The sequence below is a fragment of the Diceros bicornis genome, unplaced genomic scaffold (genome assembly GCF_020826845.1).
Source record: "Diceros bicornis minor isolate mBicDic1 unplaced genomic scaffold, mDicBic1.mat.cur scaffold_95_ctg1, whole genome shotgun sequence".
NCBI lineage: Eukaryota > Metazoa > Chordata > Mammalia > Perissodactyla > Rhinocerotidae > Diceros > Diceros bicornis.
In genome coordinates, this window is record NW_026691844.1 from 710,105 (window position 1) to 737,369 (window position 27,265).

The window sequence follows — 27,265 nt, forward strand, 5'->3', positions numbered from 1 at the left end:
CAACCTGGATAAATATTATTTAAATTGTATCATTCCACTGTCGGCTTACCTGTGAAAGTACACGTTTATTTTGACCTGTACAGTTTTTGCGAAGATTGTATGATACTTTTATTCTTCTGTTCTTATGTGAGCATTTTCAAAACTTTGCCTCATTCAAGTGTATGAAGTTCTTGGTGATATGAATTAGTGTTTGATTAAAGGTAACCTTTTCCCCCCTTACTTGGTTTGACAAAGTATCTAATAAGACTCCGTTTTCTATTCTTGGAATGTATGTATATGTTATATATTACCGTTTTTCTTTAGTTAGCTAGTTATCCGTAATGTGTATATATGTATCGCTACACAGCTGCAGTTAGTCTAAAAGTTTTATCACTCAGCAGATTTTCTGATTTCCTCTGTCAAAAATAAGCACTGGTGTGATATAAATTCTAGTAAGTAGTCAGGAATGTAGTTAATGGAAGCCTAGGTATTTCTGATTGGCCTAGGTAGATTTGTATAAGTTCTAACTAGACTTATCTTTTTCTCTACAGGAAGTTTTCTTATTTTCTTAATATGTTTTCTTTAGGTGAATCAAAAAGGGTCCCAGGAAACCTGTGAATGTTGAAGAAAATTCGTCTGTGAATTTTTGGTATTCAAGGAGGAGTCAGTATTTATATTCATCTTTTAAACTGGGAAGATTTATATTTTATTTTAAAACTTGATATTTACAATGAATGGACACAGTGATGAAGAAAGTGTTAGAAACAGTAGTGGAGAATCAAGGTAAGCACTTTATTATCAAGTATTTATTATGAAGAGAATGGAAAACTTGTGTGACTCTTTTTAGTTTTCTTAGTAGATGGCAGTTTTCGGGTTCAAATTCTTCCTCTTAGGTATCCAAACAGTAAAAAGTTTCTAATATAAGGAGCTTTGTTGATAATACAGGTTTTAGTTATTTTTTTCCTTTGAGATACACAAAGAAGAATTTAAGTATAGAAGTTTGGGTTACTTAAATCTCCTTGGAGGTATATATTGTTTGGGTTAATAACTGAAGCTAGAACAAGTAGGAAAAGAGATTTAAATTGATTTGACTGTTAGTGCACTCTCTAAATAAAGGCAATAAGAATTTCTTTCCTCATCTTTTTCTGGCATTTTATCTTCTACCTGTGCTGTCCAATATAGTAGCCACTAGCCACATGTGGCCGTTTAAATGTAAATTAATTAAAATTACACAATATTCAAAATTCAGTTACTCAATCACACTAGACACATTTCAAATGCTGAATAGTCACATGTGGCTAGTGGCTACCATGATGGACGGTGCAGATAGAAAACATTACTATCACTACAGAAAGTTCTTTTGGACAATGCTGATCTGGATATTTGTTAAAGTATTGTTGCAACTCTTTTTTTCCTGCTATTTTCTTTAATTTGAGTTTTAATTATATATGAGTGAGTTAAGAGTTCTTACTTGGGCCATGTCTTTTTAAGGAAGATATAGTTTATGGGAATAAGCCATATTAAGCTATTTTAATGTGAAAGAAGCCTCTTCAAATACAAAGACTCTTTAAATTCTTCTGTAGCCCCCAAATTTTGAGTTATCTGCATATTAATAATAAAGTCCATGTAGTTATATATACTTATCATATGTAGACATCAGGAATATGGACATTGGAGTGAGACTGCCTGATTACTTATCCTGGTTCTACTTCTGGTTAGCTCTGTGAATTAGGACAAATTATTTAACCTCTGGGGCCAGCCCCATGGCCTAGTGGTTAAGTTTGGTATGCTCTGCTTCAGTGGCCCGGGTTCAGTTCCTGGGCACCGACCTACATCACTCATTGGTGGCCATGCTGTGGCGGCGACCCACATACAAAATAGAGGAAGACTGGCACAGATGTTAGCTCAGGGTGAATCTTCCTCAAGCCAAAAGAGGAAGATTGGCAACACATCTTAGCTCAGGGCCAATCTTCCTCAGCAAAAAAAAAAAAAGAGAGAGAGAGAAAAAGAAAAAATTAACTTCTGAGGCTTTGATTTTTGCAGTTTTGAAATGGGGATTACAGTATTATTTATCTTATTTGAAGTTGAGGATTAAGTGAGATGCTACATCTAAAGGTCTTAATATAGTTCCTGATATAATGAGCACTCAATATTTGCTTATTATGATTAGCATTATGTTTTATGTAACATAGGGTACTAGATAACTAAAACATTAATTATAGTGATAGAGAAATGTGATGGACAAGAAACAGGAAAGTTTTGGCAGTTAGGAGGGTTTCAGAAAAAATGTTGGGGTAGAAAATGAAGCAGTGGTATATGTATTTGACCTGAGACTTGGGATTTTCTGGTCATTCTAGGAATACTTGAGTTTATCAGCTTTCACAGGTGCACTGTTTGGATAACAAGAACATCATAGAGAAGGAGGAGTAGTTACAGAAAGCAGCATGATTTAGCAGAACAAGTGTTGGTCTGGAGTTACAAAACCTGAGTGGACACCATCTAACTAGTTCTCTGAATGATTTCTCAACTGTAAAGTAATTAAGAGTTGAACTAAATGATTTTGAAGTTTCATCCTATCACTTGTACAATGTGTAATAAAATTTTAGATAACAGAGTTTCTGGTGATTCTAGTCAAACTCTATCTAAAACTTTATGAATCACCAGAGTTGAGAGGTAAATTAGAAGACTTTTGAATCTCAGTTTTGATTCAGATCTCTACAGGTGTATTGACTATAGTAAGTGAATAGGAGAGTCACATTGTCCCGCATTGTCTTATTCATTAGTGAGCAGTGAAATGGTTGATAGGTAGAAATAGCTAGAGGAGACACAGGAACAAAACTACCTGGAAAATAGGAAGTAAGCCTCTTGAGAGTAAATCCTCTTGTTGAGTATGCGGAGAGATCGCGTGCTGTTATATTCTGACCGCTTACCTGTTCGAGTAATCTTTTATATATTTTACTGCCATATCTAAAGCAAAGGTGAGTAGTAAGTCAAATTAGATGGTATAGTTGAAAAAAGTTAAACCCTGTGGAAGCAGATTTACTTACAGGAGTCTTTTATAATGCATACTCATTTAAAATAATTGCAAAGCATATTCTGTAATTATTCTGAGTCACCATTTCTACCATACAAGGTATGTGCTTCTGAGAAGTATGATTGTCGAGTTATCTAACTCTTTCAACTGCCTTGGTGTTTGTTTATCAGGAGGAGGAAGACCTGCTTCTATTTTGCTTTCATTTTCTTCCTTACTGCTGTTATGCTATCCTTTTCCTTTGCTCTACTGTCATTGTTACTAACCCTGAGACCCCCTCCCCAAAGCTTTTATAACAAGGCAGTACAGAGAAGGGAGATTGTGCCTAGTTAGTTAAAAGAGTGAGGAGGTGAACTTTATAGACATAGGGATTTTCTTGCAAACAACAAAAGTTTCAGTAACTATGAATGTTAATATAGAGTGATGCGAGGAGAAATATGCTCTCCTTTTAAAATTAATATACACTGTAAATAGTTTTTTTTTTTTTTTTGTGAGGACATCAGCCCTGAGCTAACATCTGCCAATCCTCCTCTTTTTTTGCTGAGGAAGACGGCCCTGGGCTAACATCTGTGCCTATCTTCCTCCACTTTCTATGGGACGCCGCCACAACATGGCTTACCAAGCAGTGCGTCGGTGCGCGCCCGGGATCCGAACCAGCGAACCCCGGGCCGCTGCAGTGGAGCGCGCGCACTTAACCGCTTGCGCCACCGGCCCGGCCCCTGTAAATAGTTTTTAAAGTAAAATTTGGTTTTTATTGGCTAGAATTTTGAAATGTATTTTTGCTTTAGCGTTTCTTTTTTCCTTTATGAAAATGAAGTTTATGAAATGAAATAGACTTAAGAAGTCATTTAGCATTTTTGGTTGGTATAATTAGCTTTCTACTAAAAAAAATGGTTTTTTGATTCTTTCCATGTAGAAAGCTTTCTATAACCATTGACTGAAGGGAAGAAGAATACATAGGAAAATGTCTCTTGGGCTGTGCTATAACGGACAGTTTTGAAACTTATTTACTAAGAAATCTGGGTCAGGATGCACCTGTACATCAGTTTCAGCTCAGCACAAAGTTTATTATGTAACTGAAGTTAAGCTTTCTGAAGATACTATTGGAAGATTTCAGAGCATCAATTCCTCACTGTGTGGATGTGTTGTTATTTGCAACCAAATTTCTCAAATCCTGGGTAGATATTTTTTATTTTAAAATTATCTTGAATGATGATTTACTCCAGGACTAGATTTATGGGTAAAGACCAGAAATATATTATCATATTTTGCTCATTTTTGGATGATTGATACATGCTTAATACTCAGAAGAATTTCTCTGCTTGCCTGTAGATTAAATTTTAATAATATGTTTGTCCATGTAAATTTGAGAATTTATTTGAATCACTTTAATTAGTCTCTGTATATTATGCTCTTGAAAAATTCTTACAGGGTGAGGAAGGTTGTTAGTGATGTGCTGTAATGGTCTCAACCATTTAGAATTAATCTCTAGCTGGCAATGGAGCTTTGTTGACCTGTAACACTTCAATTTCCTTGGCTTATAGAAAATATGTTAATTATAATTTTATGGTTCAAGAACCTTTGGATCTCAGCTTGTAAAGTGTTCTGGGTAGGCAGTGAATAGGGAATATGATCACTGGAAATGTTCCAAATGAAAACCTCCTTTTTAGAAATTCAGAGTTTTAAAGGCTTTTTAGAGGCTTTGAGAAGCCCTAGAGCCTCAATGACCTGTGAAATTTAAGGAAAACCGATTCAGAGTTAATTTGAACACAGGGCACAGTTTGCACCATGGATCTGTTAGTGTCCTGTTGAATTCTACTATGGTATACTGTGTTTGGAAACATTGTATTTATGTATACACATACCAGAAAGATTTCTTGCCATCAAAATCAGTTAGTTTCTTTCACTAAATAAATTTGAACAATTTTTAAAGTCAATACCAGTTAAAATGGTGTTTGCTGAGCTTATTTTGCAGTTATCTCAGAGTTTTTAAAAAAATGTCATTTTTTAAATTTCCAAAGTTTGTGTTAAGAAACATTTTAAGGAGGATGGGAAAGTGTGAAATCACAAAGCCAGAATGGCTAGAAATCATTGAGTTAAGGAAACTGGTTTTTAAAATTTTCTGTGATGTCATTAATTGCAGGAAAGTATGACTCTTTTACATCTCATTTTTTGTTATTCCCTATTTCTCAGTTCAGCATGTGCTTTCTTCATCTTTTCCTCTTTTTTCTCTCAAATATCCTGTATATGCTACTAAATCTAAGATCATCTAAGATCGCTTCTTATCCTTTGAAAACTCAAATCGTTAAGCAGGAGCCTTAGTAATAGGATACTCTGTTTCCAAACAGAATTTACCAAATTAAAATTTTCACACAATTTCCTAAGATTGTGGTTAATCTAGGTTACTGTAAAGTATTTAGGCTTTTTTATCTGATAAGGCTAAGAGAATTGTATATGACTTGACTTTGCAAGACATTACTTTTATCTACGTAGGTATGAGATCATGTGGGGGCAAACATTAATGTGTAGTTACCCCTTTTTTGTACAGTAGCCTCCCCTCATCCACGGGGGATGTGTTACAAGACCCCAAGTGGATGCCTGAAACTGCGGATAATACAGAACCCTGTATATACTATATTCTTTGCTATGCATTCATACCTGTGATACAGTCTAATTTATAAATTAGGCACCGTAAGAGATTAACAACAACAATAATAAAATAGAACAGTTATAACCATATACTGTAAAAATAGTTCTGTGAATGTGGTCTCTCTCTCTCAAGATACCTTATTGTACTGTACTCACCCTTCCTCTTGTGAGGATGTGAGATGATACAATGCCTACATGTTGAGATGAAGTGAGGTGAATGATCTAGGCATTGTGATGTAGCGCTAGGTTAATATTGACCTTCTGACAATACATGAGGAGGATCATTGAGCCGTGATGATGTTGATGGTTGGATGTCATAAGCAGATGATGTCCATGGTTGTTAGAACACAAGCACTGTGATACTGCGATAGTCAATCTGATAACTGAGATAGCTACTAAGTGACTAAATGGGCAGGTAGCTTATGCAGTGTGGATACGCTGGACAAAGGGTTGATTCACGTCCCAGGTGGGATGGAGCGAGATTTCATCATGCTACTCAGAACAGCACGAAGTTTAAAACTTACGAAGTTGGGAATTTTCTATTTAATATTTTCAGACCACAGTTGACTGCAGGTAACTGAAACTGTGGAAGGCAAAACTGCGTATAAGCGGGGAAGACTGTACTGTTGAAATAGTTGCTTATTTAAGATCTTGACGACTGGTGGGTTACATATGATATAGTTGGGTTTAAAAATAAGAGTATTTTTTGTGGTGAAGAGATAAAGAATAGATGGAGAAAACTTTATTGTATTTTTTAAGGAAAATTTAAAAACATGCAGAAATAGAAAAGTTGCAGCCCCAATTTTGGTCCTTGGGCCAGCAGCATTGGCGTCATTTGGGAGCTTGTTCAAAAGTAAAACCTTGGCCCTTAGCCCAGACCTTGTGAATCAGAATCTTCATTTTAACAAGATTCTCCAGTAATTCATATTCATATTAAATTCATACGCATATATATGAAGCGGTTCATTCAGCACCTTGCCGCTTTTTTTGTTACTGATGTTGTTATACATCGTTTTTATTTTCTGGAAACTCCCAAAGAACGGTGTCATAGGCCCTGCCATCAAGAGGCTGGGTACATTTCATTGCTCTAGAAACAATAATGCAACCAATAATCATTGAGCTGTTAACTCTGACTGAGCCAGGCATGGTGCACAGTACATGGTGCATTATGTGAATTTATCACAGTTCATCCTCACAAAACTCCTGTGATGTTCACAGTATTATGAGTCCCATTCTCTAGAAGGAGAAACCAGATTTATAACCATTAAAAAAAAAAAAAAAAAGCTATTGGGGCCAGCCTGGTGGTGCAGTGATTTAGTTCACGTGCTCTCCTTCCGCGGCCCAGGGTTCGCAGGTTCGGATCCTGGGCGCAGACGTATGCACCACTTATCAAGCCATGCTGTGGCAAGTGTCCCACAGAAAATGGAGGAAGATGGACACAGATGTTAGCCCAGGGCCAGTCTTCCTCAGCAAAAAGAGGAGGATTGGCATGGATGTTAGCTCAGGGCTAATCTTTCTCACCAAAAAAAAAAATAAATTTCAAACTTCACTTGGATTTCATTGACTTTTCCATTAATGCCTTCTTTCTATTCCAGGATTCAACCCAGGGTACCATGTTATGTTTAATTGTCAGCTCTCTCCAGTGTCCTCTGTTCTGTGAGAGTTTCTTAGCCTTTGTTTGATTTCCTTAACAGTCATCAGAAGTACTGGCTAGGTGTCCTGTAGAATGTCCTCCAGTTTGGATTAGTCTGATATTTTTGTTAGGATAAACTAGGGTTATCAGTTTTTAGCACGAATATCACAGAGATGAAGTGTTCTTCCAGTCACATCGTATGGGGAGCATAATATCCACGTGACATTACTGTTGATGATAACGTCCATCACTTGGCCAAGGTAGTATTTGCCAGGTTTCTCCACTGTAAAGTTACTGTTTGTTTTTCCCTTTCCGTGCTGTATTCTTTGGAAGCAAGTGACTGTGTCTGGCTCACTCTCAAGGGGGTGGAGGGAGTGGGAATTAAGTTCCGTCTCCTGCTGGGAGGGAGTGTCTACATATATTATAATGGAATTCTTCTGTAGAGAAGTCATTTCTCCCCCGTTTAGTCACTCATTCATTTATATAAGCGTGGACTTATGTATATGTATTTTATACTTTGGGCTATAATCCAATAAATTTATTTTGTTGCTCAAATTGTTCTAGCCTTGCCCATTGTGAGCTTTCTTTCGAGTTGGCTTCTGTGTCCTTTTTACACATTCCCATTCTTTTGCCCTCGAGTCACTCATTTCTCCAAAGAGCTCTGGTTCCTTTTATTGGAGAAAAGGGTATTAGAAAGCAGATTTGGGTGCTGGGTATGCTCATTGCTACTCAGCTGTCACTACTTCTAGGCCCTCTCAGCAGACAAAGCAGACAGAGCTAGTAACATATGTATATATAGTAAACCACGTATGTCGGCATATCTATAGTTTTTTCTGTATCTGTCCATCTGTATACATATTAAGGTAAACTTGAGTTTGTACTGATGTCTCCAGCTATAATCCTGAACTACAGGATTCATCCTAACCTTCCTTTCTTGCTCCTTTATAATTTCTATCTCCAACAGAGAAACCTGGTTCCCACCATCCTCTACCTACCATCCATACTCTTCACGCTCAGCATATGGGTAAAGCAGTTGCAGAATTTCTAGGCTATTCTCACAGAAGAAACAAATTTACCAACTAGAATACAGTGTTTACGTACAGTGTACAGTTCCTATTATATTTAGCCTTACAATTTCTAGTCAAAACACCCATTTTCCAAAGTTACTCAAGTTAGCTTCTGCCCCCCAACCCCCTTCAGTATGATGATATCATAAATTTATAATAATGTTAGATTCATTTGTCACAGTTTGCATTCCATCCTGGGATACTCAGTCACATGGGTTGATTTTTTTTAAACTTGCACGTATTACATACACTCTGTGCTACACGGTTTTGTGGGCTTTGACAAATGCATAGAATCATTTATTCTCCGCCACAGTACTGCCAGAATGATTCCTGGCTACCACTGATTTGTTGTCCTTCCCTACAGTTTTGCCTTTTCCAGAATGTCATACGATGGAAGCATGCAACATATGGCTTTCTGTCTCTTTCGCTTAGCAAAATGAGTTTGATGCAAATTAAGGTATAATTTACATGCAGTTTAACGTACAGATCTTAAGTGTACAGTTTAATGCATTTTGATAAATGCATACACCTGTGTAACCTATTCCTGTCAAGATATAGAACATTTTTCTCACCCCATAAAGTTCCTTCTTGTCCCTTACCAGTCAATCCCAGCTACTGCCTCACCTCCCTCACCTCACACTTTGATGCAACCACTGTTCTGATTTTTTCCCCCAACAGAGATTATTTTCTGCCTGTTCTAGAAACCTATATAAATAGAATCATATAGTATTTACTCCTTTCTGTCTGGCTTCTTTTGCTTGGCATATTCCTGCAAAAAATTTTAATTAATTCACAATAGAAGATGAAATACATATACAGTCTTTCCTATATACCAGGAAGTTTCATAAGTGCTTTACATATATCAACCAATTGAATCCTTAATACAAGTCTACGAAGTAGGCACTTTCATGTTCCCATTTTACAGATGAAGAAACTGGAGCACAAAACATGTTACTTGCCTGAGGTGAGCAGGTTATTAAGTGGTAGAGTCTAGACTTGAACGCAAATGGTCTCTCTCCAGAGTCCATACTCTTAAACTCTATGCTACAGAGCACTGCCTGAGTACCGGGTGTGATTTGTGGCACAAGATCTACAGTAATGGATCACACACACAGTCGTTGCCATCATGGTGCTTACAACCTAGTGGGGGTTGGGATGGAATAAATATTAGTCAAATAAATAAGTATATAGAGAGTTAATTGGATGGTGATATGTGCTATTGAGACGAATATCTCCCAATAATGATAAGAAATGTGGGAATTGGAGACTTGCTCATTTATCTGGAGTGAGAATGAATGCCTCTCTGTTCAGGGGACACTTGAGCAGAGACCTAAGTGAACTGAGAGTGAGCCATGTGGCTACATTGGGGGATATCAGTCTAGGCAGTACAGAGACCCTGACATTGAATTGTGCTGGGGTGAGGGAGCTACAGCAAGACCAGTATGGCTACAGTGGATGGAGCAAATAGGGGAGTGGTGGAAGGTGAGGTCAGTGATGTGATGAATCCTGATTATTTGGGGGCCCTGTAGGAAATGGTACAGACTTTCCATTATGCTCTCCATGCACTGATGTGTCACTAGGCCAGAATTATTCATGTTAACAGGACTAGGGTGTACGGAAACCAAAGAGGGATACTGCATATTCAGTCACTGGAAGAGCAAGGAAGAAAAGGTGAGGGGAGGGGGGTGAGTCTGGGGTCATAGTGGGCAGAGGGGAGACAGCTGCACCACAGGGGCTGAGAAGAGCTCAAGGGTAACATCTGGACCCCAGTTCTCCTGCAGGGATATAGTCACGGCATGGAGTCACTCTCCTCCATCCCTCTGATCTCCTATCTGGGCTCCCCACTGACCAACCCAAACAGAAGCCTAAGGCAAATGAGCTCTTTGATATAGTCCATCAACCTCCCCAAGCACAGAGCAGCGTAGACTAGAGGGGAGAGTGCCAGTGTTTGCCATTCCTTATATACAGAGTGTTCCTCTGCAGTGTATTTCTCATGTGTGTCTTTAGGGATGAGGGTCCTCTGAAGGGTTTTCCATTTTGATGATATTCATAGAGTTTTCCCTTAGTGTAAATTGTGACGTGACTCCCGAAGGCTATCACTGAAGGCTTTCCTATAGCTATTGCATTCTTTAGGTTTCTCCCCAGTAGGTCATCTTCTGGCACACAGTAGAGTCAGAGTTTGTGTTGAAGGTTTTACCACATAGAGTGCACTTAGAAGGCTTCTCTCCAGAGTGAGTTAACGTGTGGGTTATTGAATGCTACTCCATATTGTCAGATTAGAAGGATGAGGGTGTGCTGAAGGCTTTTCTTCACTGAAGGCCAGACTCCAAGAGGATTCCCAGTGATCTCTGTCTCCTGGTATTCATATCCTGTGTAGTTCCCTCCCACTGTGTGGCAGGATCAGTCTGGGTGACCAACACAATCCAGATGAAGAGAGAATATGGTCTTCTGAGGCTAGGTCATAAAAGACTTATGGCTTCTGCATGGGCTCTTTTGGATCACTTCCTTTGGAGGGAACCTGCTTCCGTATTGTGATGATACTCAGCACCATGGAGAGACCTACATAAGGAGAAACTGAAGGACTCCTGCCAACAACTGGCACTAATTTGCAAGGGATGTGAGTAAGCTACCTTGGAAGTGGACCCTTCAGTCCCAAAGACTTTAGATGACTGCAGTTCTGGTTGACATCTTGTTTCTCATGAGAGATCCTGAGCTAGAACTACATAGTTAATCCATTCCTGAACTCCTGACCTACAGAAATTGAGAGATAATAAATGCTTGTTGTTTTGAACCACTAAATTTTAGGGATAATTTATTACACGAGAAATAATTTATACATGCAATGTGAGTCCCGAAGATTCCCGAGGGATGGAAGATCCATGAATGCTTTCCCACAGTTATTATATTCATATCTACCTATTATGAATTCTCTTATGCACAGAAAGGTAAGAGTTAGTGGTGAAAGATTTCCCACAGTGATTGCATTCCTATGGTTTTTCTCCAGTGTGAGTTCTCACAAGTTTCTTAACAGATGAGAGATTATTAAAAGCTTTCCCACAGTCACTGCCCTCGTAGGCTTTCTCTCCGTTATGTATTCTCTTGTGCACAGTAAGAGAAAAGCTACTGCTGCAGGATTTCCCACACTCATTACACTCATAGGGTTTTTCTCCAGTATGAGTTCTCACATGCTGTGTCAGATGTGAGCTCTTCCTAAAGGCTCTACAACAATCATGACATTCATAAGGTTTCTCCCTGTATGCATTCTATTGTGGACAGTAAGGGATGAGCTCGTGCTGAAGCCTTTCCACAGTGATTACATTTGTAACGATTCTCCCCAGTATGAACTCTCCTGTGCCTTTTGAGGATACATCTAGTGCAGAAGATGTGAAAACACTGGTTACATTCATAGGGCTTTTCTCCAGTGTGAATTCTCACATGAAGTCTAAGGGATGAGGGATTACTGAAGGCTTTCGCACAGTCACTGCATTCATAGGGTTTCTCCCCATTATGTATTATCTTATGAACAGTGAGGTAAGAACTGCTGCTGAAGGATTTGCCACATTGATTGCAATCATAGGGTTTTTCTCCAGTATGAATTCTCTTGTGCTGAGTAAGATTAGATTTTGTGCTGAAGACTTTAAAACACTGATTACACTTGTTGAGTTTCACTCCAAGATGACTTCTCTCCTGTTGATTAAGAAATGAATGCTAACTATAATTTATAATATTTTTAATATTCAGTGCTATCATAGGAATTTTTCTTCCAGGAATTCTGCTATGTATAACATCATTATAATTGGTGTTTTTGCCACTTTGAGTGCCTGTATATGATTTCTGCTGGTTTGAGTTCTCAGAAGTTAAAAAAGGTGGATGCTTTGCCATAAGTCCTTATCAGATTCACAGAGCATCTTCTGATAAGTTTAAGACAAATTTATGTTTGAAACACTCAATATCTGAGTCACATTTATGGAAACATTTACTTGTGTGAACACTCAGGGAAGAAAAAATTTTGGAGATAACTTATGCTTCTCTCCAAATTCACAAGAGTTTCAGGGTATCTCTCCAGAGGGACAACTTTTGCTTGGGAAAATGAATCCCTTGGTAACTTTGTGGCTTTTCTAATTTATGGTATTTTCCTACTGTGGAAAATCAGAAATCTTACCATTTTTAAACCTTTAGATTGTTCTTCTCTAAAAACATGCTGCTTAGAAGTTAACCCTTGGACTTTAAGGAGAGTCTCCAAATCCGAAACAAATTGAAAAGAAATTTAAGTTGATGAAGTAAAGAAAAGGTAAAATGTACACATTAGTGAAGGTAGACCCGAAGGGGTTAGAGATTTTCAGGAGGTTTACAATGAAAGGGACACGAGTGTGAAAATTTTAGGTTTGTATTAAAGAAGACTCTAGAAAGATTGAGATTGATGCTGATGGAAAGAAGGAATTGTCAGGAATGTAAAGTGAGAAGGAACTAGACAAAGAGCTCATATGAGACTTAAATTTAAGAAGGAAGAGAGAGATCTTTTTCCCCCCTCTGAGGCCAAAGTAAAGTATGAGATAATGAACAGAAAGTTAAAGAAAAAGCAAAGGAGGTCCACGAGGAGGCTCATACTAAACGTTTTTGGCCTTCTTGTCGGAAAAAAAGGGCATTTTACAAATGTCTCTGATGGACATTTCCTAATGTAATACTCCAAACTGTCAAGCCACAGGCCAGAGAGGTTCCTGACAAAGACTCATATATACCTAGTGCTCACCTGGACAGGTGCCTGGGAGAATTCCTCTTTCCTCTGTCCTCGCTTTATCTTCTTGCTCCAATTCGGAAAGCAGACTAGGTTTATCAACTTGATTCCCTATACATGGAGAAAAGACATATGATGTAGGGAACTCTGCATGGGACAAGAAACCTCACCATGGAACTGAGGCCCACACTTCTATAGATGAGCAGGTGTGACTTTAGGAGCAGCAGTACAATTATCCTTAAATTCTAACAAATATAGTAAAACTATCTTTCACCAAGAAAAAAAAATGCAAGCATCCTCAGTCAATATCCGGGGTGACGGGGGATAACTGGTCCCAGAAGTTCATGCCCAGTTTCAAATACAGACTTAAAAGCCCCAAAGCTTTTATCCATGGAGAACATGAAGTCAGGGCAAGGAGTAGATCTTCAGTTGATAGGGAAGGCATTAGACCACAAGCTCCAGGATGGTAGGGACCTGATTCCCTAATTCCTAGCACAGACCTCATTCACCACCATATTCCTAATTCCTAGCACAGACCCAGGAACATAAAGGTGCTTAAGAAAGACTTGTGAGAAGTGATGTCAGTTATTTCCCTTCTTCTACTGATTTGGGGCTTTGTTCTTCTTTTTCCAGTTCCTTTAGGTGCACTCTTAGATTGTTTGAGATTTTTCTTGTTTGTTGAGATAGGCCTGTATTGCTATAAACTTCCCTCTTAGAACCGCTTTTTCTGTATCCGATAAATTCTGGCATGTCGTATTTTCATTTTCATTTGTCTCCAGGTATTTTTTGATTTCCCCTTTGATTTCTTCGTTGACCCAATCGTTGTTCAGTAGCATTTTGTTTAATCTCCACCTATTTGTGGCTTTTCTGAATTTCTTCCTACAGCTGATTTCTAGTTTCATACCATTGTGGTCAAAAGATGCTTGGTATTATTTCAATCTTCTTAAATTTATGGAGACTTGTTTTGTGGTCTAATATGTGATCAATCCTGGAGAATGTTCCATGTGCATTTGAAAAGAATGTGTATTCTTTGGTTTTTGGATGGAATGTTCTGTATACATCTACTAGGTCCATCTGTTCTAGTGTGTCCTAAGGCCAATATTTCCTTATTGATCTTCTATTTGGATGATCTGTCCATTGGTGTAAGTGGAGTGTTAAAGTCCCCTATTATTATTGTGTTACTGTCTATTTCTCTTTTTATGTCTGTTAATAATTGCTTTATATATTTAGGTGCTCCTACGTTGGGTGCATAGATATTTACAAGTGTTATATCCTCTTGTTTGATTGTTCCCTTGATCATTATGTAATGCCCTTCTTTGTCTCTTTTTACAGTTTTTGTTTTAAAGTCTATTTTGTCTGATATGATTATTGCTACCCCAGCTTTCTTTTCATTGCCATTTGCGTGGAGTATCTTTTTCCATCCCTTCACTTTCAGTTTGTGAGTGTCTTTAGGTCTGAAGTGTGTCTCTTGTATGCAGCATATATATGGGTCTTGTTGTTTTATCCAATCAGCCACCCTATGCCTTTTAATTGGAGCATTTAGTCCATTGATGTTTAAAGTAGCTATTGATAAGTATGTACTTACCGCCATTTTTTAACTTTTTTCTTTGTTTTAGTAGTCCTTCTCTGTTCCTTTCTTCTTCTCTTGCTCTCTTCCTTTGTGGTTTGATGGCTTTCTTTAGTGTTATGTTTGGGTTCCTTTCTCATAGTTTTTTGTGTATTTATTATAGGTTTCTGGTTTGTGATTACCATGGGGTCCATATACGGTAACTTTGGGGCTGCTCCTCGGCGGCCATGAAGTGCTGCAGCTTGTGAAGGTGGCGTTTTTTCTCTCCAGAATGGAATTTCTACCTCTTCCACCTCAGTCAGGATTGTGGTTTGTTGCAGGAGTTCCTCTTATCTAATTTTCAGTTCTCTCTCAGGGGTAGTTTTTCCGCAAGTAGTTGTAAATTGGCTGTGTCCGTGGGAGGAGGTGGTTTCAGAGTCTGCCCATGCCGCCATCTTGACTTCTCTCTCTCTGTGTAGGTTTACTCTTAGTGTTGTACATTCTGTGGGTTTTGACAAATGTATAATACCATGTGTCCATCATTATAGTATCACAGAGAATAGTTTCACTGCCCTAAAAATCCTCTGCTCCGCCTGCTCATCCCTCTTTCCCCTCTAACCCTTGGCAACTGATCTTTTTACTGTCTCCATAGTTTTGTCTTTTCCAGAATGTCATATAGTTGTGATCATACAGTATGTAGCCTTTCTAGACTAGCTTATTTCACTTAATGATATGAACATTCACATTTTTTACCACAGCTCTGTGCTTGATATACTACTGTTTACTTAATGATTTTCTTTCACAGTCAAGTCTGAGGACACCTGTGTACCTGAGTGTGGACACTTTGAAGAGGGGAAGAGGGATGTGCTCCTTAATGTAGCATCTCAAGAGGGCCCTATGTGGGGGGAGGTGCCCAGCCCATCAGCTGTCACTGTTCAAAACTTTCTGGCCTTGCCCAGGGAGTTACAAGGTGGCCAGGAGTGCAAATCCACAGAACCTTATCCAGTCCCCCACCACCACCACCAGTGCTGTACCATTGTGTCTAAAAGCAGCTATAGCTGGGATATACTAAGTAATAAAAAGGAACAGCCTACTGATACACGCAACACTTTGGATGGATCTTAAGGACATTACATTGAGTGAAAAAAAGCCAGTTTCAAAATGAAATTACACTGTATGATTTCCCTTACATAACATTCTCAAAATAACAAAATTATAGAGATGGAGAATAGATAAGTGGTTGCCAGGCTTGGGGAAGGGGAGGGAGGGATGACAATAACGGGGCAACAGGCAGGTGATGGAACAGTGTCTTGATTGTTGCGGTGCTTGTGCTCATCTACAATTGGAATAAGTTGCCTGCGGCTGCACATGCGCACACAACACAAATGACTGCATGTAGAAACTGGTGAGAGAATCAGGCCTGTAATCTAGGAACAGTGTTGTCCCAGTGTCAGTCTCTGGCTTTGACATTGTACTGTAGTTGTGATGTCACCACTGGACAAGCTGCTTGAACGGCACTCAAGAGTCTGTACTATTTTTGCAACTTCCTATGAGTTAACACTTATTTCAAAATAAAAAATACCTTTTAAAAAAGCAGCTTAAGTTTACAATTATTTCAAAATGAAAAGTTTAATTTAAAAAAGCAGTGATCAGCTGAGTTGCAGTTCATCGTATATGACAACTAAAATAAGGAAATGTTAAACAGTTTCAGAGATTCAACTAGTGTTAGCCCACATCAAATAATAATTTAAAAAATCCCTTTAGCTTCAAACATCAGAACAAATAACTTCAGCTTATCTAAACTGCAGGATGCCATCCTGTGCCATTCAAAGTAAATGAGGATTAAAGTCGTGAACAAGAAACTGTCAAAGATAAACAAAGCTGGACACTAGTTAAGATGGTAAAGACAGATTTTTTTTATTATGTCTTTTAAATGGTAAATATAGATTTTATTCAGGAACTATTGCAATACAGGAAGAGAGACCTCAGTTTAGCACTGGGCTCCATTCCAAATAAAAGATAGGCAAATGGGGATTTATAGCCAAGGAGCAGGGTCAGGACACTGGAAGGAAATTACTAAGAGGAAACATCAGGGATAAGGGGTTCTGGTTAAAGAGACCCAACAGGATTCTTGCTGGAGGCAGACCAGGGTGATCAGATACCAAGGGTTGGGATGAGGAGTTTGATCAGATATCAAGGGTGTGGGGTTCTCTCTAAACTGATTTGGCAAGATTCTTGCTACAACTGGACAATTCAGGCCGGACACTGACAGATGCCAAGGTTGAGGCCTCGAGGGCTTAGAGGAGCCTGACTAGAGTTTAGTCAAGGAGAGAGTCTCTGTCAATGGTATTGTGAAGCCAGTAAAATTGTGGTATCATTTTGGCACTGCTCAGAGTTTAAAGAAAAAGGAATTGAATTATTTTAAGTGCATGCATTAGGAGCTCTTTTAAAGCCAGAAATTACTGTAGATTTTCAAACTTGAAATGAAAAGGCTAATGAAGCATCCCACAGGTTATAATTTCTAATAAGGTAAATATTAATCTCTACAACCCACATAAACAACAAGCTCTTTAGGGGTCCCTTTATGTTTTTAAAAAAGAGATCTTGAGACAAAAAGTGAGAAAACCACTGCTAATAATGCCTAGTCATGATAGGTCCATTTCTTGTTCTGAGCTCATAAAGACCCATTGTGAGGGAATCCCAAGCCCGTATGTAAGTCCCTGGCTAGGCCTACATTTTTGGTTCTTTTAGCCCAGGACAGTGGTTTTTGGTGACCTCAGGGACTTTGATCATAGTTGGCTTATTTCCTCTGTTCTTTTGTTTTCATTTGTTTATTTTTCTTTATTCTTTTTCTCTTTTTTTATATAGTTTGTTAGTATTGTTAGTTAATATTGTGAGTAGTGCTAGCAGTAGGTCACCATGCTGCAAGGCCTCAAGGCCATCTCTGCTGATAAGGAGACCCATATGGACAGTTACTGGTGCCTCAAGACATTGGCCAGTGCAGCTTTGCTGAAGTGAAGTTGGCCCAGCACATACATTCTGACTGAGACAGAGGTGGCCATGAAGGTTATCAACTAGAGTTAGTAGAGCTCTTTCAGCCTCCAGAGACTGTTCTGTGAATCACCTCAACATGGCAAAACTATGCGAAGTGATTGATTCAGTGGAATCGCTATACCTGGTCATGGAGTACATTAGCAAAGGAGAGGTGTTCCATCATCTATTGGACCACGATGACATGAAAGAGAAAGAGGCCTGAGGCAAATTCTGGCAGATAATGTCTTCTGTGCAGTACTACCACCAGAAGGGCATTGCCCACAGGGACCTAATGGCAGAGAACCTGCTTTTCGATGCTGACCTGATCATAAAAATGCCAGACCTTGGCTTAAGCAATGAGTTTACCTTTGGAACAAACTGGATTCCTTCTGTGGCAGTCCCCCTCGTGCTGCCCTAGAATGATGGATGTGTGAAGTCTGCAGTCATCTTCTTACACGTTCACTGGGTCCCTGCCTTTCAATGGACAGAACTTCAGGGAGCTGCACTAATGGGTACTGAACAGAATATACCATATTTCTTTCTTCATATTCATGGAATGTGAAAATCTGCTCAAGAAATTCCTGATCCTCAACCCTAGTGAGAGAGGCACTTTAGCAGAAATTGCGAAGGACCCGCAGATGAATAGGGACCATGAAGAGGAACTGAAGCCTCGTATCAAGCCACCTCCTGACTATAGGGACCCCTGGCTGAGTTGATGGCATTGACCTTATCCAAAGAGGAAGCCAGTTATGTCTCCAGCAAAAATGAGTTTATTCGCAATCAGCAAAGAATTACAATTTGAGGTCTGCAACCATGGCAAGCCATGTTCAAGACTCCAGCAGCAAAGGGAGGAGAAACTTGTATAGAGGGGAAGAAGAAGTTGGGAGGTCTATTGTAAACAAAGAGTCCATTGGAGGAGACTGGGAGTGTGAAGTGTAGTGGCTGAGTTGTGACAGTCTCACTGGCTGAGCTTCTTGCCAGTCAAGAAAGAAAGTTTCTTTTCTTCCTATTGGGCTCTGCCATCAACATAGGGTGTGAGAGCTCCCCCTTTTGACCTCCTGACTCCATTGTAATGAGGTTTCCATTGATTAATTTCCACAATGGTGTCTATGGGCTACACATGAGATGAGATTCAGGACTCATTGATGGGCCAGAAGTATGATGAAGTGATGGCCACTTATCTGCTCCTGGGCTACAAAAGACTAGAGCTGGAGGGCTACACCATCACCATAAAACCCCTGCCATCAGCTGGGCCAGCCAACAGCTGCAGTCCTTCCCATCCTGCAAGCCACAGCATAGGGTGTCTGCAAATCCAAAGCAGAGAGTTTAAGCCATTTCCACCTTTAATTCCTACTATAAGAGTTTGTTAGTGATGTTGAATGGATTCCGACTCCCAGTAACCCTGTGTACAGCAGAGCAGAACCCTGCCTGGTCTTTTTACACCCTACTCTCGCCTTCTGGAGCTATATCAGTCAATGCTCCACTGCTGTTCATAGGGTTTTCATGGCCAATTTTTTCAGAGGTGGGTGGCCAGGCCCTTCTTCCTAGTTTCTCTTCATCTAGAAGCTTTGCTGAAGCCTGTCCATCATGCGTGACCCTGTTGATATTTGAAATACTGGTGGCATAGCTTTCAGGATTGCAGCAACACCCAGCCACCACAGTATGACAATTGACAGATGGGTGCTGGGTTCCCTGACTGGGAAACAAACATGAGCCATGGTGGTGCACCAAATCTTAACCACTAGCCCACCAGGGCTGGCTACTATAAGAGAAGCAACACAGAAAACCAACAGCCTGGGGAGGGCCAGGAGTCGGGGCTGAAGTTCATCAGCATCACTTTTCAGAAAATCAGTGGCCTTCATAGGAAGACATCTGTGTTTCAGGTCAGCCGGAAAGACCAGGCAGGAAGCTCAAAGAGAGTGAAGCTATCAAACATCCAGTGGTGGTCAGCTAAGACAAGAAACAGTGTGGGGAATTCAAGCCATGCTTCCTGTACTTTGTGGAGCATGAATATCATAAGCTCCATGGAGCCCAACAACATGGTGCAGGAAGTCGACCAGGTGTGGGACACAAATAGTGTGGGTAGAAGCAGTGCAAGAAATATATGCTGCTGTTTGTGCATGGCAAGCCCAGCTGAGAGGACTTTGTACAGTGGAGGATGGAGGTGTACAAATACTGTGACATTCTCTCCATGGTTTTCAGACTAAGATGCTATCTGGCACCTCCATGGCCTTCAAAAGCATTGTGTCCAAAATAACTGCTGAGCTTAAAGGATGGCCAGGATCCACCTGGAAGATAAGAGGAGAGGTCCATTGGACCTAGGTGCAGGCCAGCCCCTCCACCCTCACCTGGGCAAAACTTCAGAGACTAAGTTGTTTTTCCTTCTCCCTTCTCCTACTCTTGTCCCTCTTTTCTTCCATGTTTATGGGTGAGAGGAGATGGTTCAGGGTTTCCTGCTAGCCAACTGAGAGGACACAGTGGAATGACCCCATAGGGGAAGGACTCATTACTCCTCAGCCTTAGGGAAGAGCTGGAAGGGAGTTAGCTTCACCAAGGACTTTCAACAGCTGACTCTGGTTCTGCATTCACAGCAGCTCCATGTGCAGGAGCAGGTTTCTGCTGTGTTCAGCCTCCAAGCTTCAAGAGTCCAAAAGAGCATTTGGTTGCTGAAGAGTAGGAGTCACAAGCATTTCTGGTAGTCTATCATAGGGTACAGTAATCTTCCTACAGCTCAAAAAAGAGGTTTCAGGAGAATTCAAGGGCATGGGTGGATCATCTATTCTTCTTGAGAGCCATTTTTCCCATTTCAGCTGCTGGTGCCAGTTTCCACTTTGCTGTCTGAGGACAGTTTTGATCTTGTAGCCGACACTGATGGATTTGTGGGAGCTGCCTAGAACTCTAAATAGCTTTGTTTCTTCCAAATCTTATAGTAAAATTGATGCTCCAGAAAGATGTACTACAGATATTATGCTCTTTTGAATCCTCTGTGCACAGAATTGGGGATGTGCCTGTGTGGCTGAGTTTCCTGTCTGTATAATGTAGGAGTTGGGCCTTCCACTGTGATGTTTTCTCCTTTTGATAACAGTGGCATGGAGCGGTGGCTCTAAGAGGCCTGCAAAGGTATGGGTTATTCAGCTAGTCTGAGGGTCCAAGGAGCACTCTGAGGTAAGCCGGATGTCCTGGGGGTCCAGAGGGAGGATTTATGGTAAGAGACGGCAGCGTGGCTAGACTGAGGGGATAGAGGGAAAGGCGGCTTTGAAAGGGCAAGTTCTAGGTTCTCAGGTAGTGGGTATTTTCATTTTAGGCCATGAATTGATGGTCAGATGCCCATCAGGGAGCTTCTGCATGGGTTCATAAGAAGCCCAAGCAACCAAGACAGATTTTATTCAGTAATAACTATTGCAGTATGGAAGTGTGGAAATTAATAGTAGAAATCTTAACACAATTGGTGTTAAGGCCTGTAGGGGGAGCTCTCACACCCTATCACACATCCTCAATTAAACCAAACAGGAAGAGATGTTTGCATATTGGACAGCAAGTAAAACTACTTTACTATTGAAGGAACATTTCTCTCCCCACCTGGCAACAGCCCAGCCAATGAGAAATGCCACAGCTCAGCCAATGAGAAGCCATTGCTGCCCTGAACTGTTACTCTCCCCTAATGGACTTTCCTTTACAATAGCCCCTCCCTACTGCCCCCATTTTCTCACCTTTTTGTGTTTTCTGGATTTGCCTACGGTTTGCCATAGCATGCAGATTCCAAATTGCAATTCTTTTGGCTATTCCCAAATAAATTCATTTTGAGATAAAATAACAGGCAAATTTCCTTTTTAAGTTGACAGAAGAGAGTCTAGTGTAAGTTCAGCCCAAATTCAACTAGTGCAGAGGTAACTACATGTTTTAAAGGGAGGATGAGGGAATGGGAAGAGAAAGCAGGGAAGTGGAAATTTACAAAAAGCAGGAAGGAGGATTGGTCCATATGACTAGGCTATCTGGGTTTGCTAACTGCTTGTGGACACTGGCTCCCACTCTCCTAGAGAGACTGGGAGACAGGGACCCTATCTTCAAGTGTTGGCTGACACAGATGGTAAATTCCTTTGTGAGCTCTGAGTTTTCCCAGGTAGGAACTTCAAAGGAGAATGGGTCATCCCAGGGACACAGCCTTGAGTTGTTAGAAATGATGCCAGAGTTTGTTCAAGTCTCTTAGGTAGGGTGGTAAAAGAAATCATTTGTGCTGGGAAACTACAGTCTTTATAGGCCAAGGTTGATGGTAGTGAAGAATAGGGCTCAAAGGCACCTGATTTTTGTCAAGGAATCTTTGTCAAAACTTCATATAAATAGGTGAAAAAGTTAACATCAATGCAACATGGTAGTCAGATTAGAAAAATGGGTGCTAATGTGCACCTCCCTCCAAAAATCCCAACCACCACATGCTTTTCATAACAAAAATGAATAAAACAAAACCAGCAGCCATGGCAAGGACGGCAGGCCCCAGGGGCTGTTACTGGAGCCCAGGATGGTGTCAGTGTCCAGCCACCACAGACCTTGGCTGCTGGAGGCTCAGGAGACCTCGCCTTCTGCGGCAGTCTTCTGAGCATTCCCACCTCAGGACAGTGGTGGGGAGCAGCGCTGGAGGTCCTGAGTCAGCAGCGAGGCCCACCGACTGTGCCTGGGGAGGAGGCATGTCTCCTGAGGAGCCTTAAGGAGAGGACACAGACTGGGTTGCAGAAGATGGACGGAGTCCAGGGGGCCGGAGGGAGCAGGGGGTCTCAGAGCACTGGGTGAGTGGCACATGTGAGGGCTGGTTCCCTGTGTGTCCTGAAGGGAGTAAGAAATATGAAGCCAAGAACTGGCAGAGGACCGTCATGAGGGATACGTGGTGGGCTGGGTCAAGGGGTTGTTGTCTAGAAACAAAGTGGTCAGCCCAGAGGACACTGTGGAAGGAGATATCAGAAATTTACGTCCTGGTAGGAAAGGAGAGAGAGAGCCGTCCTGGTAGGAAAGGAGAGAGCGAGCCAGCGAGGGGCTGGGACAACCAGGGAGGGCCTGGCTACACACATGCACATAGCCACTCACCCACACATAGAGGGGAGTGTGTGTGTGTGTGTGTGTGTGTGTGACATAGCAGGAGAAAGAGAGATTCATTTTGTGAGCTCCTATGTGGTTTAATCTCTCTTTATGTGGCCAGAAAAATAGCTGAATTACTCACATAAAACCTGACTTTACATCTCAGATCTGGTCAGAACTAAAAAGCCCCTTATATTTAAAATACATATATTCTCATCAAAGTAAAGCAGGTTCATGTTTAAAGAGTAAAACTGAACAAAAAGCATTGTAATGAAAAGCAACAGCCCCCTAATCTCCCTCCCTTCTTCATCTCTTCCCTCCCCACCCCAGTCTTGTTGCCCGAGGGAGAACTTTGTGACTTTGGGTTTGGTTTTTCTGTAGTTACTTCCTGATGTCTGAATCCTGTGTTTATATCACCATCCCCCTCTGTTGACTCCCTGCGCTGAGGGGTCAGGATTAACTCATTTACACCACCCTCTACGTCCTTACCCGCTCTTCCCACGTGACTCTGTTACAATCCCATTGCCTCCCGTGGTCATATTTACATTTTGAACAATTATCTTTCAACTGAGAAAGTACAAGAAAATCTTCAGAAATGAAGGGAGTCAGAGAAATTAGACTACCGAAGGACATTTAATGAGATGAAATACTGGAGGATCTTTCAAGCAAAATGACCCCAAGAAAAGAGAAAGCGATGAGACGTGTCACACAGGAGACAGTGAGGAGCCACAAAGTTGCCAAAAGTGGTGACTGTTGTGATGACCGCTGCTAATGCACCTGTGATTTCTAATACCATTCCAGAGAATACTTCCTAGAATAGAAGAAGGAAAACTCGTGTGTAAAAGCATCTGAAACAAAACGTCCAGGTGATTTCCACCAAACCTGGGAGTCTGGAGGGAGGAGTAGAAAGGAAGGAAGAGATGTGAAAGCAAACTCAACATTGTGTCTCGTTCAGAAGTGACCAGCACGTCTAGCCACTGAGAGAAAGTGCAGGTTCATGGATTTCTAAGGGGAGTGGGTTAGGTTATAGAACTTTCAAACCAGTAGAGGGCACACAAAGAGAGAAAACTACAATCCACCCAGTCAGAAAAGAAAACATACAACAAAAAGAAATCACTTTTCATAGGAACATAAAGTTAGGAGAAGAAGAAGTCAAAGCAAATCAGTAACCACAAAAAATGTGACAAATTACATGCTCCTATTAAAATATGGAAACTTTATCTTGTGGCAGAAAAAAAGTCTTATGCTTCTTATAATAGATTACAATAAGGATGAAAGGAGCAAACACTAACTATATGCCAGACACCATTCTAAATGCTTTATATATAGACACTTATTTATCTAGAGATATATCTAAAACAAGATCACAGAGAAGGCTTGTAACAAAGGGATGTGATCAAGCACACAAAAAGTATTCTTCTAAGTCATTCTTTCATTAAGAGGAAAATGAAACTAAAATGACAGACTACTTGGAAATAAACAATAATAAATAAACCTTACATGGGATGGGCTCTAGGGGATACACAGTGAATAAGGATGAACCTTAAAGACTCTGTTAGAGAGAATTTGTTAGAGTGACACAAAGGAAATGAGGCCATAGGCATGTCAATCAGATGCCAAAACAGAATAATAAAATGACCTCTAAAAGAGTAGAAGGAAAAGTCTAAAAGACAAAAGCAGATATCAAAGAACTAGGAAAATACATAGATTTGTTAAATAAAAACAATAGCTTTTTCTTTCAAATGGTAAAAAAATAAACTATTTTTAGCAAGACTTCAAAAGAAAGAAGGAAAGAAGGAAGGAAGAAAAGGAGAAACACATAAGTAATATCATAAACAATAAAAGGAATATACCACCAGATATAGCGGCTAAAAATTATGAGATTATCATGCATAGTTTAAACCAATAAATATGAACAATATATGAAAACATAAATGAAATGAATAATTTCCAGAAAAACTAAATGACCAAAATTGGTAAGTTTGTCTAGGCAGAGAACCTGAATAGAATACACTTCTACAGTGGTTACACATCTGCTTCTCCCAAAGGGCTTGTCCAGATGGTTCTCTAAGTTACTCGATCAAACAAACAGTTCTGTGATATTTAAAAAACTTTGCAGAGAAGATGGAAAGCTTTCTTACTTTTTCTAAGATGACTGCACAATCTTTATTCCAAATTGGATAAAGAAAACACTGAGGGAGAAAAAAAGAAAGATAAATGAAAGAAAATTATATACCTATCTCATTCATGAATATGGAAGACAAACCCTAAATTAAATATTAGTATACAAACAGAGCAGAATATTAAAAGAGTAATACCCATGACTGAGTAGAATTTATTGTAGGAATACAAGAATGGTTCAGCATTGGGAATTCTATTAATGAAACTCATTTCACTAAGGACAAAAATTATTAACTATCAAGTTAATAGATGTTTAACAAGCAATTGATAAATTAGACAACCATTCCATATTTTTAAATTCCTTTCAGTAACCTAGGAATAGAAGGAAAAGACTCGAGAATGTATCTTTTAGAAAACATGTAGCAAACACCACAGTTAATATTAAACACCAGCAGCATTAGCTTTAAAATCCAGAATAACACAACAATGTCTGTTATCAATGCTGTTACTTACAAGTGTTCTTGAGAACCCCAACAATGCGATTTTTAAAAGCATAAATATTGAAATACAAAAGAAAGAATGTATTTCTTGCAGATGATAAAATTGTTTGCCTAGAAAACCCAAGAGAATAAACCGAAAAACTATTCGAACTGATAAGAGAGCTTTAAAGGGTGATCAGGTACAAGATATAAACAACAGGGCAATGATTTTCCCCAGACACTAGCAATAACAAATTAGAACACTCTTTAAAATCCCTTTCATAATAGCACACAATCTGTGAAATAAAATCCAGGAAAAAAGTCTCAACAACTAATGTGGCTGAAGAAGAAAACTAAAAGACTGTGTTGAATGACAAAAAGTGGACTATATTCTTGGGTGGGAGACTAACATGTTATAAGGTGTCAGTTACTCCAATCCAAACCCCAAGATACTGATTTTGAAAAATACAGGAGATGATTCTGAAGTTCATATGGAGGAGCAAATACATAAATATAGCTCAAACACTTTAGAAAAGGAAGTATAATCAGAAGTGAGATGCCCTTCAGATATCAAATTGTCACTAAAACAGTGTATTACTGATATGGGAAGAGATAAGTAGGTCAATGGAACAGAACAGAGCATGTAGAAACAGACCTAACAATGTACGGAAATGCAGTAAGCATGAAGAGGCCGCTTCAGTCGGGGAAACTGGGGTTTTCTCTAACAGGCGATGTGATATTTGCTTCGCATGGGAGACTTTATATTCCCCCACCACACACACACTCCTAATGGATATAAACGAAACAAAACCTATAGAATTATTAGAAGAAGATCCTAGAAATATTTGTACCATATGTTAATCATTTAAAACTAAATTTATGTTCAATCATGACACAGACCCCAGAAGCTGTAAAATAAATTATTGGCATATTTATCTACATTAAATTTTTCATCTCTCTAAGATGAAAGATACCATAAATAAAGTAAAAACACAAGCAATGGGTAAAATATCTGCCTCAAAGATTACAGACAATAATTCTGGTCAATATCCAAAATATCTAAAGAATGCCTACAAATGGATAAGAAAAGGCAAACAATCGAGTATAAATATAAGCATGAGATAGAACAGACAACTCACAGACCTGAAATACAAGCAGACCATAAACATGAAAAGATGCACAACTTCACCAGGATAGGAAAAGGTGCAGTAAAATAAATTTAGCAAAATGCAAAAGATTTGTAACATCAATGTTTATTAAAAAGCGTGTACAGAGATGGGCACCATTGTACCCTGCTTCTAGAGGTACTGATAGGCACAGCATTTTTGCAGGGTAGCCATCAAAACCTTAAATGCATGTTCCCTGTTATCCGGCAATCTTCTGTTCTAAGGACATAATTACACAAATGCACAGAACACATTCACCGAAGCATTTTTTGTAACAATGAATTTCTGCATATCAGATGCCAAGATGGACAAGATGGAAACAGTGCACAGAGCAATGGGAGTGGGGCCCTGTGGAGCGTCCCTTGCAGACTTCAGAACCAAGTCTCAACAGGGACACTGTGTCCATGACTAGCTCTTGGCCCATCTGGGGCAGGTTCTCAGAGCTGCACTCGGCCATAGGATGTGTGGTGTCCTAGAAGCTCTGCCTCCCTGTTAGGTCAGTGGAGTCCCTCACACTCCAGGGCTTCTGGTTCTGGATTGCGCAATGAGGGCCTTGGGCAAGATGATCCCTAAGGTCTCACCGTGTTCTTCCATCTGTGGAGGAGCTCACCTCTATTTCTAGTCTCTTTGTTGCTGCCTCCGTTTTCCTCCTGGGAGTTGGTGTGTTGTCCCAACTGTGGTTGTTGAGGACAGTGGCCCATGTGCAGTGGAAGGGCCCTGGCTGGCCACCAAATCCACTGCAGGCTTCTCTGCCTCCCA

General features: G+C 40.0%; 1 pseudogene; it reads left to right on the forward strand.

Annotated features, from left to right (window-relative positions):
* Window positions 1–246: 246 nt before the first annotated feature.
* The window catches only part of LOC131403917 (butyrophilin-like protein 9), a 49,306-nt pseudogene continuing 22,287 nt past the window's right edge, over window positions 247–27,265 (forward strand).